Here is a 10,674-nt window from a genome sequence, read left to right as displayed (position 1 = left end):
TAAAAACAGAGCCCTGGCTGGTGTGGCTCAGTTGACTGAGCACCACCAGTTTGATTCCCAGTCAGGGCACATGTCTGGGCTCCAGGCCAGGTCCCCAGGTGTGGGCGTGTGAGAGGCAACTGATCATTGCCTCTCTCACACATCGATGTTTCTCACTTTCTCCCCACCTCCCCTCTCTGTAACAATAAATAAATAAAATCTTTTTAAAAAGGAGGCTGAGGCTCCTTGAGTTGCGCTATGCCACCCAAGGATGACAAGAAGAAGAAAGATGCTGGAAAGTCAGCCAAGAAAAAGACCCAGTGAACAAATCTGGGGGCAAGGCCAAAAAGAAGAAATGGTCCAAAAGTAAAGTTCAGGACAAGCTCAATAACCTAGTCTTATTTGACAAAGCAACATACTATAAACTCCGTAAGGAAGTTCCCAACTACAAGCTTATAACCCCAGCTGTTGTCTCTGAGCTACTGAAAATCTGTGGTTCCTTGGCCAGGGCTGCCCTTCAGGAGCTCCTTAGTAAAGGACTTACTAAACTAGTTTCAAAGCACAGAGCTCAAGTAATTTACACCAGAAACACCAAAGGTGAGGATGCCCCAGCTGTTGGTGAAGGCGCATGAACAACAGATCTCAGCAGCTGTACATTCTGAAAAATAAAACTTTATTAAATAAAAAAAGGAGGCTGAGAGGCCTTCAATGGAAGGGAAACTCACTTTCTCTGCATATACTTTCATACTGTTAGAATTTTAATTATCTGCATGTGTTGCTTTTTTTTTAAAGAAAAACACCATTTTTTTTTTTTTAGTATACAGGGCACTGTTTTATTATGATGAGTAATAGTTTCATGGATATTTATTATATGTATATATATTTTACCCTTTTAAGATACACAAACAGTCAATATATTAATGATCTAGAGTATAGTCTCAAGAGTTGCCTGGAATTGGGTTTGAGTGTTGTCTCTGCCATTTTAAAACTGTATGACTTGACAAGTTGCACTTAACTTGTCTGGGATTCAGTGTCTTTCTCTGTTACATGATGATAGTAATGCCTATCTTATCATTGAATATATGTAAATATAGTGGCACACAGTCAGTACTAGGTAAGACACTTCCTTATCTCCTACTATTGAGTTCAAATCCAGCACAGGAAAAACACCATTTTTTTAAATTCAATGTAGTAAATGAAATAATTGACTGGAAAAGGAAGTGTGTAGAAAAATGAAAAGGTTGGAACTCTGGTCGGGAAGAAAATGTCACCTGAAAAGAGAGGGTTTCAATGGGTATCTTCCATTCTCCAGAAGGTTATATGTAGAATGTTGACCATCTGTTCTCCATATCTACAGAGTAATAGGAAATGGACTGAAATTGCAGTGGGAGATATGAGTTAAACATAAATAAGTCATTATTGACTATAGTATCTGATAAACACCCAAAAATGCTATCATGGGATATTATGGGTCTTCCATCCCTGGAAACTCAAAGGTCTAGATAGCCATATGGCTCTGATGATTTATGTGTCCTCTCACAGAGAGAAAGAGAAGGCTGAGCTTGTTGAGACTCTGTCCCCCTTTCTGACAGCAGAAGAAAGTGCAGGCTGTCCTTTTCCCTTCTTCCCTTTCCTTGTATGAGTATCCCACCAGACCAATTGAGAATGAGATGCTTTTTACACAACATGGCCCCCAACTACAAACCTGTTATTGAATTCAGGGATCAGCTATAGAAACGGTGAAAGGATCTGATGCTGAAGGAAAAATCATCTGTGTTGGTGACTTCCTCAGAGATTTTCAAGGACAATTTTGATTATGCTTGATTGTCACCTTAAACACTACCATCCAACTTGCTGGTTGTCATTACCATGCATACCTTCATACTTTTGCCACACATGTGAGCATCCCTTAACAATATTTTCTGTAATAATACTACAAGTTCTTAAACATGAAATAAATGTGTCTGCTTTTAAACATGATATAAAACATATCACACCACAAGAGAGGTGGCACAGCATACTAGTTAATAAAATACACTATACCCTGCCTGGTGTGTTTCAGTAGATTGAGCACAGGCTTGCAAACCAAAAGGTAGCCAGTTAGATTCCCAGTAAGGCACATGCCTGTTTTGAGGGCCAGGTCCTGCGCTGAAGCTTTCGAGAGGTAATGCATCAATGTTTCTCTCACACGATGATGTTTTTCTACCTTTCTTCCTCCTTCTCTTTTACTCTCTCTAAAAATAAATAAATAAATCTTTTAAAAAAATAAAATACACTCTGAATCCAGACTGGGTTCCCTCTTGTCTCACTGACTCAGCTTCTTCATCTGCAAAATGGGGATGATGATGATGATGATGGTGATAAAGCTATCCATCTATAGTACTTTTATGGTATCAATGAGGTAATATATGTAAAGCATTTAGAGCACTGCATGGGTACATAATAAGTTTATAAGTATTAGCTATTAATAGCTATTCTTTTGCAATTTATTTGGTCAGGAACATTCAGTAATTCTAAGATGCTGGGGATTCATCAGTAAACAAAAAGATAACTCTCCTCATAAAGTTTATGTTCTGATGGGAGTAGATGAAAAATAAACAAGAAAAAATAAATACAGCACATATTAGAAGGTGATAAATGCCACAGAGAAAAATGAAGTGGGAGAGAATTTCTGGAAGAAGGGTGAATAAAGCAACTTTAAATAAGGTGATAGGGACATCCTCACTGATAAAATGACATTTGAACAGACACCTGAAGGAAATGAGGGAGTGAACCATGGGGACACCTGAGAAAAGAGCATTCCAGGCACCCAAAGTACTGAAAGGCACTTGAAGCCTTTCTGGAAACAGTACTGAGGGTCATTGTGCTGGGAGCAGACTGAGCTAAGGGGCAAAAAGCAGTGAAAGATGAGGCAAGAGACTTAATGGAGGGCCAATCTCACAGGGTCTGGTGGGCCATTTTAAGAACTTTGGCTTTACTCTGGAGAAATGGGGAGCCATAGCAGAGTTTTAAAAACTTTGAATTTTGAAATAACATCAAACTTAAAGAAGTGTTGTAAGAAAAAGTACAAATAACTCTTGTATATCCTTCACCCAAATCCTTCAATTGTTAACATTTCACCGTATTTGCCTTATCTCTACTTACATATATTTTGAAACATTTGAGAGTAGATTAGAAACACTGTGTCCCTTTTCCTCAGTGGGCATTTCCTAAAAACAAGAGTAGTTTCTGTCCTGGCTAGTATGGCTCAGTGGATTGAGCTCCGGCCTGTAAACTGAAAGGTTGTTGTTTCGATTCCCAGTCAGGGCACATGCCTGGGTTGCAGGCTAGTTCCTGGTTGGAGGCATGCAAGAGGCAGCCAGTTTATGTATCTCTCCCATTCTCCCTCCCTTCCTCTCTCTCTAGAAATAAATAAAATCTTTAAAACACTGTGGTTTCTTACATAACCACAGTATAATTACCAACAATAGGAAATTTATCTTCATGTAATACTATTTCCTACACAGTTCATATTCACATTCAGCCAAGTTTCTCACTAATATCTTTTATTTCAGTTTCCCCTCTGATCCAGGATCCAATCTAGTATGACACACTGCTTTTAGCTGTCATCATTTCTTTTAGTATCCTTTCATCTGGAAATGTTCCTCAGCCTTTCCTTGATGCTCCTCATGGAATTCACATTTTTGAAGTGTATGGGCCAGCTATTTTATTTTTTAAGATTGTATTTATTCATTTTTAGAGAGGGGGAAAGAGGGAGAAAGAAAGAGAGAGAAACATCAATGTGTGGTTGCCTCTTGCATGCCCCCAACTGGGGACCTGGCCTGCAACCCAGGCATGTGCCCTGACTGGGAATTGAACCAGCAACCCCTTGATTCACAGACCAGCAATCAATCCACTGAGGCACACCAGCCAGGTTGGGCCAGCTATTTTATAGAATATACTTCAATTTGGGTTTCTCCAATCTTTCTTTGCTCATAGTTTAGGTTATGTATTTTTTGGCAGGAATACCACAGAAGTGATGCTGTGTCTTTCTTAGTGCATCACATCAGGATACAATGATGTCAGCTTGTCCCATTAGTGAGAATGTTAACTTTGATCACTTGGTTAAAATAATGTCCACCATATTTCTTCACTGTAAAGATGTAATTTTTCAATTTGTAATTCGTAAGTCATCTATGGGAAAATACATAGAGTCTGTAAATATCCTCTTCCTCCTTGTCTTAGTTTGTTTGGGCTGCTATGACAAATTACCATAAACTGAGTGGCTTAAACAATATTTATTTCTCACAGTTCTGGAGGCTGGAAATTCCAAGATTAAGGCACTGACCAGTTTGGTGTCTGGTGAGGACCTACTTCCTGGTTCATAGATTGCTGTCTTCCCTCTGTGTGTCTGCACATGGAAGAAGGGGCAAGGGATCTCTCTGGGGCCTCTTTTATAAGAGTATTAAACCATCCCATGACCTAATCACTTCCCAAAATCTTCACCTCCAAATATCATCACATTGGAAATTAGGTTTCAACATAAGAATTTGAGGGAGGACACAAACATTCAGTGTATAGTACTCCTCAAACATTTAATAGTTTTAGCACTCATTGCTAATCTCTGCCTGATGGTTGCCAAATGACAATTTTCATAATTTTTCTTACACTTATTAGTCAGCTTTCTACAAAAAAAAGAGTTTTCACTTGTCTCATATTCATTCATTCATTCCTTTTTTTTATTTGTATGGACACATGGATTCTCATTTTATTTAGTGAATTATAGTCTGTTACTATGGTTTTTATATTCATACTCTTTTAGATTGGAAAAACTTTCCTTGCGAGCTGGCTTCTATGTTCTTTTGGCATATCTTCATAGTTTTTTGAGCACTTCCTTACTTTCTTGCACAAGATATTCTAGGTTCATCTTGCATTTTCCATGTCTCAGCCCTAGAATCTACCATTTCTCTTAGGATCCCTGGTTCCATTTAATAGATAATGTTGTCTAGAAACCAGGATCTGGGTCATGACAGAGTTTTCAGCAAGAGAATAACATGATCTGATATGTTTTAAAAGGATCACTCATGCTGCTATGCTAAAAATTGACTCTAACAAAACTAAAGAGAAAGCAGGAAGATGCATTGGTGTTGACAGAGTAGACTTTCTCTACAAATCTGGCCATGTGGTTCTTCTGCCAAAACTTTTCAATAGATAATACCATTTATAAAATTAAAACCAGCCCTGGCTGGAGTAGCTAAGTGGGTTGGGTGCTGGCCTGCAAACCAAAGGGTTGCCATTTCAATTCCCAGTCAGAGCACATGGCTGGATCCCTAGTTGGGGTGCTTGAGAGGCAACCACACATTGATATTTCTATTTCTCTTCCTCTTTTTTCCCTTCTCTTCCCCTCTCTCTAGCAATAAATAAATAAAAATATTTTTTTAAAAAACCATGTTGCCTTGCAACAAGAGCTTTTCCATGGCTCTGTCCTGGTGGATTTGCCTTTTCATCCCCAACTGCTCTCCTCCCTCAAATCCTATAATTTTCCCATAAAGAACCATTAAGAATTCCCAAATGCACCATTCTGTTTCATTCTTCTGTGCTTTTGCAAATGCTGTTCACTTAGCCTAAAATATTCTTTCCACAGCCTAGCCCCCACACCTTGACCATCTGACAATTTTCTACTCATCATTCAAGACTCAACACAGCTATTCTTCCCCTGTGAAGCCTTCCCTGTGAAGTTCCTTCCACTTACATCCCATCCCAGGTATAAGTTATCATTCATGTCATTGTGGGAACATAGTTGTCTCTCCTTCAGTCACCTTTCTGGACTCCTAGGAGAGATAAAATCATCTTTTGGGGTTTCTTTTGTCCTAATATATCAAGGGTAATGATTAGCTCTGTTGTTATTAGGTGCTAGGAAGCTAGGGTACACTAGGCCTGACCCATTGTACAAGCGAAGCTCCAAGGCTGAAGTGTTGGCATCCTTGAACCTAAACAAGGGTAGGAGGACTTTCAGGAGAGCAGAGGCCTGCTTAGTTAACACTGGGTATAAGTGTAGGCAAGAATTCAAAAAGCCCGAGGCACAGGGAAGAGGGGGGTAGTCTTAGCTAACCAGAAGACATAACTCAGTTGAGTTTTGAAGCTTCTATAAGAATGTGCCCTTTTCTTTAGTACCCTCCAAATCTCATTGGAGACTAACAGTGAGCTATCTGACAGTGTGCTAAGGTCATCCAAATAGGTTACACCCTTTAAGCCAGCTGGAAAACTGTGGAAGATACCTTAGCTTAGTCCTCCTGCAAGTGTCTAGCATTCTGAAATATTCCCTCAGGGTCTTGAAGATGAGTCTCATTAGCAGGTCCTAGGTCTCATCAAAGTTCTCTAGTGTCAATACCCTGTAGTCAAAGAAGGAACATATCTGTAGTTGAACAAGTCAAGACTTCTCGCAACAAAGGAGATCACACACTATGGGAAATCAAGAGATGTCTCAGTAAGAGGAAGTTAGAAAAGACTTATTTGGGTAATTTGGAGAAGGTTTAAGGAAGCTAGGGTTTGCTTTATATTGGGCACTATCAGAAAACGTAGCAATTTTATCATTCGGTATCTCAGTAAATCTTATCTATACGGATGGCAGACTAGAAGGAAGATAAAACTATAATTGGTAGAAGAGCAGAAGTCACTCATATTAGACAGCAGAGGGATATATTTCACATTATGTGGGCTGCAGAGTGACCTTGTTTTTGTCTATGTTTAGAAAAAATTATGAAGGGGCCTTGTTTTTTCTTTATCATGTTATAGAGTAACCTTGTCTGACACTGGTTCTGTAAGATGTTTCTATTATTTTTAAATTAATTAATTAATTTTTTTTCAAATACATATGTCTCTGCCTACCCCCCATCACTTTCCCTTGCCCCCTCGCTATCTCGCTCTCTCCCTCAACTCTTCCCCTTTGGTTTTGTCCATGAGTCCTTGCTATATGTTCTTTGACTTTCCCCTTCCCTTCCTTTGTCCCCGCCCCCACCCCGCTCCTTCCCTCTTGTCTCTGCTGGTTTCTATTCCTTTCAGTGTTGCTGGTCTTATTTTCCATGTATCTTTGTATTGTTGGTTAGGTTCCACTTATAGGTCAGATCATGTGGTATTTGCCTTTTGCTCCCTGGCTTATTTCACTTAGCATAATGCTCTCCAGTTCCATCCATGCTGTCGCGAAGTTTAGTAACATTTTTTTTTCTTTCTGCTGCGTAGTATTCCATTGTGTATATGTACCATGACTTTTTGATCCAATCATCTACTGATGGGCGTTTAGGTTGCTTCCAACACTTGGCTATTGTAAATTGTGCTGCTATGAACATTGGGGTGTATAGGTTCTTTTGTATTGGCGTTTTGGTATCCTTAGGGTATAGTCCCAGCAGGGGAATCCCTGGATCAAAAGGCAGTTCCATTTTCAGCTTTTTGAGGAAATTCCACACTGCTTTCCACAGTGGCTGCACCAGTCTGCATTCCCACCAACAGGGGACTACGGCTCCCTTTTCTCCACAGCCTCGCCAGCACCTGTTGTTTGTGGATCTGTTTACGATGTCCATTCTGACCAATGTGAGGTGGTACCTCATGGTGGTTTTGATCTGCATTTCTCTGATGGCCAGTGATGCTGAGCATCCTTTCAAATGCCACTGGGCCCTCTATATCTCCTCCTTGGAAAAGCGTCTGCCCAGGTCCTTTGCCCATTTCTTGATTGCATCGTTTGTCTTCTTGGAGTGGAGTCGAGTAAGATCTTTATATATCTTGGAGATCAAACCTCTATCTGATGTATCATTACCGAATATATTTTCCCATACGATTGGCTCCCTCTTCGTTTTGCTGATGTTTTCTTTAGCCATGCAGAAGCTTCTTATTTGGATGAGGTCCCACTTGTTTATTCTTTTCTTTATGTCCCTTGCTTTAGGAGACATATCAGTAAAAAAATTGCTGCGTGGGATATCAGTGAGTTTCCTCCCAATGTTCTCCTCTAGGACTTTGATGGTATTGTGACTTATATTTAAGTCTTTTCTCCATCTTGAGTTTATTTTTGTATATGGTGTCAGCTGATGATCCAATTTCAATTTTTTGCATGGAACCATCCAGCTCTCCCAACACCATTTGTTGAAGAGGCTATAATTGCTCCATTTTATGCTTCTGCCCCCTTTGTCAAATATTAGATGCCCATAGAGACCTGGGCTTATTTCTGGACTTTCTAATCTGTTCCACTGGTCTATGGATCTGTTCTTGTTCCAGTACCAGATTGTTTTGAGTATAGTAGCTTTGTAGTATAGTTTGATGTCCAGTATTGTGATCCCTCCTCCTTTGTTTTTCTTTCTCAAAATTGCTGCGGCTATTCGGAGTCGTTTCTGCTTCCATATAAATTTTTGAAATGTCTGTTCTATTTCTGTGAAATACGTCATTGGTATCTTAATTGGGATTGCGTTGAATCTATAAATTGCTTTGGGTAGCATGGACATTTTGATGATATTAATTCTTCCAATCCATGAGCACAGTATATGCTTCCATTTATTTATGTCTTCCTTCATTTATTTCTTCATGTTGTATAGTTTTCTGCATACAGGTCTTTTACCTCTTTGGTTAAATTTATTCCTAGGTACTTTATTTTTCTTCTTGCTATATTGAATGGTATATTTTTCATGATTTCTTTTTCTTCTGTTTCATTGCTGGTATACAAAAATGCCTTTGATTTCTTAATATTGACTTTGTATCCTGAGGATTTTTTTGGTGGAGTCTACAGGGTTTTCTATGTACACTATCATGTCATCTGCAAACAAAGATAGCTTTACTTCCTCCTTTCCTATTTGGATGCCTTTTATTTCTTTCTCTTGTCTGACTGCTGTGGCTACAACTTCCAATAAGATGTTGAAAAGAAGCGGTGAAAGCGGACATCCTTCTCGTGTTCCCGATCTTCGTGGGAAAGCTTTCAGTTTTTGCACATTGAGTATGATGTTGGCTATAGGTTTTTCATATATGGCCTTTATTACATTGAGGAATGCCCCATTTATTCCCATTTTGCTGAGTGTTTTGATCATAAATGGGTGCTATACCTTATCGAATGCTTTTTCTCTGTCTATCGAGATGATCATGTGGTTTTTGTCCTTTCTTTTACTTATGTGATGTATTACGTTGATTGACTTGCGTGTATTGAACCATCCCTGCATCCCTGGGATGAACCCCACTTGATCGTGGTGGATAATCTTTTGAATGTATTGCTGGATGCGGTTTGCCAATATTCTGTTGAGGATTTTAGCATCTATATTCATCAGTGAAGTTGACCTGCAGTTTTCTTTCTTTGTAGGATCTTTACTGGTTTGGGGATTAGGGCGATGCTGGCCTCATAAAAAGAGTCTGGGAGTCTTCCCTCCTCTTGGATATTTTGGAATAGTCTAAGGACAGGGGTTAGCTCTTCCTTAAATGTTTTGTAAAATTCTCCTGGGAAACCGTCCGCCACTGGGCTTTTGTGTGCTGGGAGTTTCTTGATGGCTGCTTCAATTTCCCCAACTGTTATCGGTCTGTTCAAGCTTTCTGTTTCTTCCTCCTTCAGTGTTGGAAGAGTATACTTTTCTAAAAATTTGTCCATTTCATCAAGATTTTCAACTTTCTTGGCATATAATTGTTCATAATAGTTTCTGACAATCCTTTGTATTTCTGTGGTATCAGTTGTTATTTCTCCTCTTTCATTTCTGATATTACTAATTTGGGTCCTCTCCCTTTTTGTCTTGATGAGTCTGCTTAAAGGCTTGTCAACTTTATGAATCTTTTCAAAGAACCAGCTTCTGGATTGGTTGATCCTCTGAATTGTCCTTTTTGTCTCTATGTCATTCAGTTCTGCTCTAATCTTGACTATTTCCTTCCTTCTACTTGCTCTGGGATTGATTTGTTGTTGTTTCTCCAGTTCTTCAAGTTGTAGGGTTAGGTCTTTTACTTGAAATGTTTTTATCTTTTTAAGGTAAGCCTGTATTGCTATGAACTTCCCTCTCAGGACCGCCTTTTTTGTGTCCCATAGGTTTTGGACAGTTGTCTGGTCATTTTCATTTGTTTCCAGAAATTTTTTTATTTCTTCTCTTATCTCATTATTGACCCATTCATTGTTTAATAGTGTACTGTTCAATCTCCATGAGTTTCCAAGTTTTTGAAGTTTCTCTTTGAGGTTGATTTCGAGTTTCAAGGCCTTGTGGTCTGAGAAAAAGTTTGGTATTATTTCAATTTTCCTGAATTTGCTGAGGCTTGCTTTGTGTCCTATCATGTGGTCTATCTTTGAAAAACTGCCATGAGCATTTGAAAAGAATGTGTATTTTTCTTCTTTGGGATGTAAGGTTCTATATATGTCAGTGAAGTCTCTTTGATTCAGTGTGTCATTCAGTGCCACAATATCTTTATTAATGTTTTCTTTGGAAGATCTGTCCATTTTTGACAGTGGGGTATTGAAATCCCCTACTATCAGGGTGTTGCTGTCTATATCTTTTTTGAAGTCATCCAACAATTTCCTTATATACTTGGGGGCTCCTATATTGGGAGCATATAAGTTTACAATGTTGATGTCTTCTTGATAGATTCTTCCTTTAAGTATGATAAAGTGCCCCTCTGGGTCTCTCTTTATGGCCTTTGTTTTGAAATCTATTTTGTCTGATACAAATATGGCAACCCCGGCCTTCTTCTCTTGCCCATTTGCTTGGAATATTT

The 10,674-nt window shown here is 39.0% G+C and overlaps 1 pseudogene; it reads left to right on the top strand.

Annotated features, from left to right (window-relative positions):
* The first annotated feature begins 237 nt into the window (after window positions 1–237).
* On the top strand, window positions 238–611 carry LOC129075426 (40S ribosomal protein S25-like; annotated as a pseudogene).
* Window positions 612–10,674: the final 10,063 nt, after the last annotated feature.

This window comes from Pteronotus mesoamericanus, unplaced genomic scaffold (assembly GCF_021234165.1).
Source record: "Pteronotus mesoamericanus isolate MK-2021 breed Mesoamerican mustached bat unplaced genomic scaffold, CSHL_Meso_final contig_55, whole genome shotgun sequence".
NCBI classification, from domain to species: Eukaryota; Metazoa; Chordata; class Mammalia; order Chiroptera; family Mormoopidae; genus Pteronotus; species Pteronotus mesoamericanus.
This window is presented reverse-complemented; position numbering and strand designations above follow the sequence as displayed.